This window comes from Hirundo rustica, chromosome 5 (genome assembly GCF_015227805.2).
Source record: "Hirundo rustica isolate bHirRus1 chromosome 5, bHirRus1.pri.v3, whole genome shotgun sequence".
Taxonomy (NCBI): Eukaryota; Metazoa; Chordata; class Aves; order Passeriformes; family Hirundinidae; genus Hirundo; species Hirundo rustica.
In genome coordinates, this window is record NC_053454.1 from 72,620,553 (window position 1) to 72,629,611 (window position 9,059).

Below are 9,059 nucleotides of genomic sequence, written 5' to 3' on the forward strand. Positions count from 1 at the left end.
GCCTGACAGTGATTTCCCAGTAGGTGAGAAAACTAGACCCTGTAAATTGTCAGCTGCACGGTGCTTGGTGAGACCCACAGGACAGAGAGGCAAAGAGAAAGTGAGGGAGACCCTTGTTGAACGCTCCCTTCTCTGCTACAAAGGGACTCGAGCCCACGTGTTCTGTTACCCCTGACAGGCAAGTTTTTCCACTGAAAAACAAGAAAAATTAAACAGAGTGAGAGAGGGGAGACTGAGAAATCAAGAGAAGGAAAATTACTGGATCGCCTAGGGTCAGGGAGGAGTTACTGTACTAAGACAGTTTTTGCTTATATAAAACTAATTGCATAAATTAAACAGGGAGAAGGAACAAGAGGCTCCCAGAAATTTACCTCTGGCAGGATGAGGAACAGCATCTCCCTTGTTTTTCTTTCTGACCAAATCAGGTGGCCGATGTCGTGAGGATGGTGTGGGTAAACCTGTGCTGCTGCTTCCCGTGCAGCATTTTTCACACATTTTGGTCTATAGGGTGCCCATATCCATAAGCATTCAAATGACCTAAAAATAAAAGAAGTGAAAATTTCTTTAGGAAAATTCCACTTACCCATGGATGTTGTCTGTATTCCAATAAATCAAGCCCATGCCACAGTGTAACTAGGCCACATTTCACTTTGACAGGCAGCTTGTTTATTTTTCACTTTGGGAGTTCGTTGGATTTTCTTTTCTCTTTTTTTATCTTCTTGGACTTTTTTTACTATTAACTAAGGAAAAACTTATAATAAAAGTGTTATTCCTCTTTATTTCATTATGAATTAACTTCTGATTCTTTGTGGAATCTCCCAAGAGCTATTCTTACGTAGCAGGTTACACCAGAAAGCTCTGATTTAGATTCTTATGTGATTAAACGCTACATTATATAAACAGAGCAACACAACTTCATTTAAAATATTAATGATGAAATTTCATTATGGAAATTAATTCTCATAGGCATAAACCCCAGATTTTATTGCCATCTAATAAGGATCTTTGCAGACAAAAATTCGTCATCCTTCAGCAGTATACAGTATAAAAGAGCACATTTTCTTTCTTGCAAACACAGTTTTGAAAACAATGCTCTAGAAATCACTGTCGAGGATAAAGCAACACACTGCATCCAGGGGAAGAAATACCATCCACGTAGCAAAGGGAAATATGTTTAGCCAAAGGTCAAAATCAAAGGGAATAGGGTGGAAATATTCCCCGCTCACCAGCAGAAAGTAAGTTTAATTATTCCATGCCACTGCTCAGCTCACTGGAGGTAATGAGCCCAATGACAATTCGGTGGCAGTAAGTGGAAATGCTTTCTTCCAAATAGAAAATTCAGAACAGAAAAAAAAAAAAAAAAAAAGGCAGGGAAATATTAACATTAATATGAAATCTTCACATTTAATAAGAAGATAATAAGTACTTCCCTGTGAAGTTACAAATGCAGATAAAGTAATTTCAGCCTGAAAGCATGAGCAGATTTATTCTCAGATCATAACCTTGCCACAAATCCTGCAGCAGGAACAAAAGTGTCCCTCCACATCCTCTCTGTTGATACAAGGTGGGGTGGGGCTGGATGTGCACACATCCTGTGAGCACAGGACCAGGGCCAAGTGCTGCCATTCAGGTGCAGCCGTGTTCGGGAACAGCCACACAAGGTGATCTCAGCTAAAGTGAGCTGTGAAATGAGCTTTACAAAAAGCAATGTCTGCTGCAGGAGTGTTTGTTTTCAGAGTTTGTTCCAACATGCACTCTGTTCATTATTGCCAATCACCCTGTACCAATTATTGTGCCTAGCACAATACCCTGCATATCTCTATACACCTACACACTATATGTATCTATAACAGAGCTTGAAAAGAAGATATGCAGCAAGAGAGTTTTGTGCCCTGATTGCAGCTGAAAACATGATCATCAAATACGTTCTCTATTCTTCAGTTCTGCAGTTGTTCTCCACAGGACTTCCTAAATACTTGGGATTGCATTACCTTCTTACCTTTATATTAAATAGGAATGTGCCTTGATACCACTTAGCAGACAAAACCATTTCTATGACTTTGATTGCTAACCCTTTTTTTTCTTCTTTTTTTTTTTTTTTTTCCTTATGTGGAATCTTTCCTGCATAATTTAGAAACATGACCTCCATGAAATATTTAGAAAGGAGCAGAAGAAACTGTGTTTTCAAATGGAGCAGGTTCTTTTGAAATGGAAACTAACCTGGAATAGGTTGCTCAGAAGAATTACAGGCAGTGGTACAATGCCCTGTACCCAGAAGATTGGAAGTATTTGTAGCATCAGAAAAATTTTAAAAACTCCTATGGAATTGCACCACTACAAAGATGAAAAACCCGGATTTCTCCCCCCCCCCCCCCCCCCCCCCCCCCCCCCCCGATGGGAAAATAATAAAAAGAAAAGGTCAGGTATCAGAGTGCAATGTAAAAGCACTGGAAACAAATTTTAGGACCTTTAAATGGACAGCACATTTTTTTCCAACCTTCCTAAAAGTGAGTGCCTTAAAGAACACATTCTAAATTTCCCCCCCAAATTAATTTCCACACGTCTGTGATATACGAGACAAGTCAAGATAGCATCATAATTGTGAGGCAGACAAACATTCTGATCCCATAATGGAAAATTCCAAGAGCCTGAGACTTTTTAATTAGATCACTGAATCTCTGCTGCCATACCAAGTTCCTTCTACCAGCGCACAGCTGATTTAGTGACAACCCGGGCCCTTCCTGCATTTGTTAAATCAAAGGTAGAGGCATTTTCAGGATTACTACTGAAATTTGATCTATTTAAGGAAAGTGATGGCATTTTCTTCGTCCTCTCTTATAGAAGATGGTTTTATAGGTAATCAAAGTGAAGTATGATTTTGGACACATTTACGTTGCAGTGCTGCTGGCTGCTGCTGCTGCAAGAGATGCAGCTGCTCTATCCATGCAAGTGCTGCAGTGGTGATGACAAATGGGGAATTTTCTCCCACCCATGGCCCAGAATGTGTACATCAATGCTGTCACACACTCGAGGAAAGGTTATGCTCAGATGTTTCCTGTGTAGTTCCCACCCAACCCCAAATCTGTGTAAGAAAGGTAAAAAGATTCTCCTATTATTTGATTGATTGATTATTCCCTTGGCAGTTAAACAGCCAGAAACCACGAAACACTGGCCTATCTCCCCAGCATTTGCTCAATTATCATTGCAGACTACGAGCCAGAGTGACGTTCTCCTCCCATTTCTGCATGTGAAACCTGAAGCACATTCTCAGGGAGAAAAACAAATCCTTCAGCACCCTCTAAATGTAGGTTTTAATTTGCTGCAATGATTCCCTTCTAATGGAGAAGCTGGGGGAAAAGTGGAGTCAGCAAGATCCCATTTTACTTCCTCTAGGTTTCTCTTCCAGGAAAACTCAGGAGGAGAGTGACTTATTATAGACTGAAGTAGGTTTTCATGAGAGTGGTAATTTGGGGTATCCTCATCACAGTCTTGGCTATAGATACTTTGAGATTTTATATGAGGCACTGTAATTCTAGAAACACAGATCTTAACACGAAGGAGCAAAGTAAAATGTTTTTAATTTGCACTTAAGGAAGGGCTTTGTACACACGTTTGCTTTTCTACATTGCCCTCTGTTAGCAGAACGATGTGCCACTGTCTATAGCCGAGCAAGGCAGCCTTGCTTTTGCTCTGTGGCCTGTTTTACACTTCGCACACCTCTTGCAATGGTATCATCCCAGTTTTGTTTTCCTGGAATATAAAGCAGCCCATTTTAAGCTTAGAAGATCTGGGAGTGAAACATAAGTCATGGCTCCGGTATTTCTCAGTTCCTGCCTTTGTTATTCTAAGCCTCTGGCCAGCTGCAATTCACACACAAGGTCTCCCGTATGTTATCTTTCTGCATGTTTCATGGAAGTAGGTAAGCAGGAAGAGGAGAGGAATGCTATCAGTGCACCATCTGAGCATCAACTTTCTTCAGACACTGGAGAAATTTTGTGCTAATTCTCCCTGTGGACAGCATTGAAGGAAAAAACTGTGCCCCAGGAACTCCATGTTATTATTGATGAGTTTGATAATAAGAGCTGGTCAGAGATCAAAGCTCTCCTCTGCTGGGCTCTGCACACCTTTAATCTCTGCTTCACATCTTTCATAAAATGCAGATCAACAGAGGGTGAGAACAAGAGGCAGCAGAGATCAGTGAGGTGGGCAGTGCCACGGGACGTTCTCTGTGCCCCTTCAGGCATCATCACTACAGAAAATGTTTAAAGGGTGTCAAAACAATTTTGTTCTGTTTCATAGACGGAAAAAGGTTTGGATAGTTAGCAATAGTGTGCACACCTACATCTGTCCTTTGCAGTCTCTGGATGTTTTGTATTTTGAGAGGCTGTTTCCAAAAAAGCACATCACCTGGAGACATCACTTCAGGCATTGCCTGAAGAAGCTGGTCAAGTGACTACCCTCAAAGAGCTCTGGACATCAACAGGCAAAGAGAAAGGGCAGATGCAGGGTGTGTAGGTGATTAGAAGGAAACCGGTTTTCTGAAACTCTCTGAAAGTGACTGTGTTCCAAGAAAGAAAAGAAACTGCAAGTGGGGATCAGAAGAACAAATACTTTCCTCAGTTTGATTTAGATTTACTGAATTACCGACAAAGGAAGAAAAAACTCATGCAAGGCAGTACATAAAAGCAATCTGGAATGATTTTGGATGGTTTCTCTGGATTTGTACCTCTCCTCTGCTAATTATAGAATAAGTAGTTTCTGTACCTCTCCTGAAGCCTGCACATCTGTCTGAGCTGGCAGCGTCATGCTCGTGAAGATGTGACCTTTGGAGTATAGCACAGTGACAAGAAGATTTGGAAGCATCAGTAGTGATCAGAGCTGGAGTCCTTCATCCCTGTTTTCTGCAGACAGAGGATTCATATTAAGAGAGGGAGAAAGGCTGGAACTTGTCACTTGACTGGGTCCCACTGCCAGGGCACAGCAAGAATGGAGGCACGTGGTACCACCACCATGTCCAGGCACTTGGTGTTCTCCAAAACACCCTCTCTGCTCTTACAATGGCTGATGTTCATCATCAAATTTATGGAAAAATTTGGTGTAGCAGGTAGCATAAGATTGCCTCAAGCATCCTAGTGCTTTTGAAAAAAATTAAACCCAGAAGAGAGATTTAACTTACATACTTAGGGAGTTAGAGGTTACCTTTGTGGTTTTTTGCTGCTTTTTACATGCAAGCCAGAGTAATATCCCATTTCCTAGCAACAAGTAAGCCTGAACTAACATATTGAACTATGGGGGGATACCTCATTGCAGTTTGCAACTTCCTCATGAGGAGAAGAGGAGGGGCAGAGACTGATCTCTTCTCTGTGGTAACAGTGACAGGGCCTGAGGGGACGGCCTGAATTTGTGTCTGGGGAAGTTTAGCTTGGATATCAGGAAAAAGTTCTTCACCCTGGGGCACTGGAACAGGCTCCCCAGGGAAGTCACAGCACCAAAGCCTGGCAGAGTTCAAGGAGCATTTGGATAACACTCTCAGGCACTGGGTGGAATTCTTGGGGTGTCCTGTGCAGGGCCAGGAGATGGACTTTGATGATCATAGTCCAACTCAGGGTATTCTGTAATTCCATGGCTCTAAATATAAGGGCAGCCTGGTGTCAAAATGTGCCGCTCCGTGCCTTTGGCAGCAGCCTGTGCTTGTGTCAGTGCAGAGACTTCAGAATCAGAGCTGCAGATTTCCTCACTTTCCCCATTGTATTGTTGGTGAAGAAAAGAGAGAAACTTCAGCCCAGGGCTTGAAGGCATGCCCTCCTACATCACCGTTATCTCCACAGCCCCATGTGTCAGATTGATGAAAAGTATTGATTTTTTTTATAAATACTGTCATAACATCATAATTTGGATCTTCAGTCTCACAAGCTTATAACAATAAGATCAGCAAGGTTGTCTTGTACTATCCTGCCCTTTCCCTAGGTTAGCCTGGTAGCCACTGCATCTCCACACCTGTGCTTTCCACTAACAAGAATATCAGCAGAACCTGAACAATTTCCTTTGTGCCTGAGAGTGAAAAACAATACAATTTTTTTTTTTTTTTTTTAAAATCATGACTCAAAATTGACTTCTGTTCTCCTCTTGTTAAGGAAACAAACCACTAAACCAAACAAAAGCCAAAGGCACCTTACCTTTCTTTCCTAGGACGACTTGAGTGTTGACTCCTCTTGGCCACTGGCTCCTCCAGAAGAGACAAATGGCTCCAGGTGCTTGCAGTTCCTCTGGCTAATCATCTCCCTCTGACATGGCTTGTGCTATCACCTCCCCTGTCCTTTCAAACCAGAGGGGTGCTCTCCTTCATCGTAGGTTACATATCACAAGCATGAATCTAACACCTGTGCAGTTTATGCTAAATAGAGATTGGAAAACTGCTTGGAAAATCCTCAGTAGCGTCTGCTGTGCAGGAAGCATTACTTCTGTGCAGTATATTGAAACAGGCATTCACAGAATCACAGAATGGGGAGGGCTGGAAGTGAGATCATCCAGTCCAACCCCCTGCCAAGGCAGTGACACCTGCAGCAGGTGACACAGGAACACGTCCAGGTGGGGTTGGAATGTCTCCAGAGAGGGAGAGTCCACAGCCTCCTTGGGCAGCCTGTTCCGGGGCTCTGCCACCCTCAGTGAGAAGAAATTTTACTTCATCTTGAGGTGGAACTTCTTGTGTTTTTAATTTATGGCCTTTGCTCCGTGCCCTGTTGCTGGGGACCAGTGGAAAGAGTCTGGCACTCCTCTTGGCACCAGTTTTATGATGTTTGTGTGCATTAATGAGATCTCCTCTCAGTCTTCTCCGGACTAACCAGGCCCAGCTCCCACAGTGAGATTGGTATTATCGAGGCTTTAACTTTACTCAGATCAGTTCACTGACATGAAAGGAAGTATTTCTGTGAACGTGAGAGGGAGTTAGATGAGGGTTAATTAAAGAACGCCCCAGAATTGTATGAGCTTTTGCTTTTAGTAGTGACATAAAAAAGAAGATAAAAATTCAGAAACACAGTTTGGAATAGCCTTAAAATTTTAGGTTCCTGAAACAAAAAATCTTCTCACAGGATTTCAGAACTATAGAAAAGCACTGTGCAAGCTGGGAGGATTTTTATGCTGACATAATGGTTACATCGGGAATAACGAGGAAAACAGAAGTTGCAAAAGCTTGCAGATTCTAGCAGAGGAACTCATTTCAACAACAAGAGGAACCAAAACAGAGGGAACTGAAATAATTGGATTTCCTTAATTGCAACTGTTTCTAAATAAGGACAGGCATGGAAATGTTCAGTAATTTTGTAAGAGGAGTAACCTGTGAATGGCAAAAGCACTCTTCTCTTTAATGCACACAGCTGGCAAGAGAAGAGGCAACCTGTTCAACACAAATCATGTTCATTCTACCTGCAAACTGCCTTAAAAATCCAGCCCCTTTACCTTTGGCAAAGCTCTGGTTCAGGTTTTCATTGCCTCACGTCTACATCTGAAACTTCCTGACTTCAACCCATCTACTTTCTCTCCCTAGAAAGCTGTTGAACACATTGCAGAAAAATGTATCTTGCTGACTTATGACCTCTAGAGTATTTTCATACTCTGCATCCCTCCTCTACCTCTACTGCATCAAATCTTTTCCACGCTATTGCCCCCTTCTATCAAAGCACACACCGCTCAGCGCTGACCAAGAAGATAAGAGAGTCCCCTCGTACGTGGAGAGCTGCTGGGGCTCTCCAACACTGCACTGCTGCTTCCTCCCCTTTTATCACATTTCTTGGGGAAATGAGAAGCTTCCTGCAAAGAGAATCTACAGCCACTTCAAATTTCTGCTTAAGACTTAGTGATGCCTTCTGATAAACCTAGCAGCTGACAGTGGCTCATTGCCCCTGTGCTGTGGTTACTCCCTTTACCCTGATTCCAAACTCTCAAGCTCAGCTGGATGCTACCTTTGGCTTTACATCTGCTCATTTTCTTATCACCTACTGAGGTTACAAGATCTGTGAGGTGAGGGCAGGGCTTTGTTTCCTACAGTTTCAGACACTGTTACCAGATGAGCAGTTTAAGCCTTTCAGACCCGTGTGCACAACATCTCAGCTTCTGTAAAGCCTGGGACATACGTGGCTGAAATCCAGTTCCCCATGTGTCCCAGAGACTGCTGATCTGATATTTCATTTTAAAAACATCCCTGGTTTTCCCCTTCAGTTGGGATAAAGTGGTATGCTTCCTGGCCAGCTGCCTGGGGGCAGAGGGAATGGATCCCCGAGATGCCTTCTGCACCCAGTCCCTCTTTGCTATCCTTTGGCTCATTGTATGAGTTAAAAATAGAGTACTTAAAAGGACCAGGGACAAAAAAGTGACAGTGCTGCATTACAATCCACTTGATTAGCTGGGATGTGTAAGGTTTTTGGTTCCCTTCTGTCTTCTGTCATCAGCCGCAGCACTGCAGGGTTCATCGCAGCGAGGATCTCTTCATTGCGCCTTTTTATTCGTGAGGAATCACCACGGGGCAACCACGTGGAAAACAAATAGCTGCACAGCTGTACACAGAATACAGCTGCGTGCACCTGGTTTTCTTCCCAGAGCCAAACTGCGGCCCTCAATCTTGTCACCAAGGAAGAAGACAGCCGTGCTGAGGAGCGTGACAGCTGGAACAAAGAAATTACTTCTGTGGGATACAGAGGACTAGATTTCTGGGTAGCTTCACATTCTCCCTTTAAATCTTTTGGGGTGCATATTAAAGGCTGCCAGTAGATATATATATATATATATATAAAAGAATAGCGAATTTGTCACCAGGTGAAAGCTCTCGTGTGACCAAGGCAAATTTCCTAATAAAAGGGAAGGTTTTTTCATTTAAGTATTCTCACTGTTACTTGTGGAAGACTCAGTCCAGTTGCACAGCAAACCACTACTCATACATCATTCCCTGACATCAACAGTTTTCAAAGAAACAGTCCCTTGGAAGGTGCTCTCATATGGCTTAGAAAGGAAATAATAAATATATACAACCAAATAAAAAATAATTGGATGAGCGTGTGCATGCT

General features: G+C 42.7%; 1 long non-coding RNA gene across 1 annotated transcript; it reads right to left on the reverse strand.

The window, feature by feature from the left end:
• Window positions 1–377: 377 nt before the first annotated feature.
• On the reverse strand, window positions 378–6,478 carry LOC120753402 (uncharacterized). Its single transcript, XR_005701092.2, has 3 exons — window positions 6,177–6,478; window positions 4,765–4,901; window positions 378–537 (listed from the first exon to the last, which is right to left on the reverse strand). It is a non-coding gene; the product is annotated as an uncharacterized LOC120753402 (long non-coding RNA).
• Between the last annotated feature and the right edge of the window lie 2,581 nt (window positions 6,479–9,059).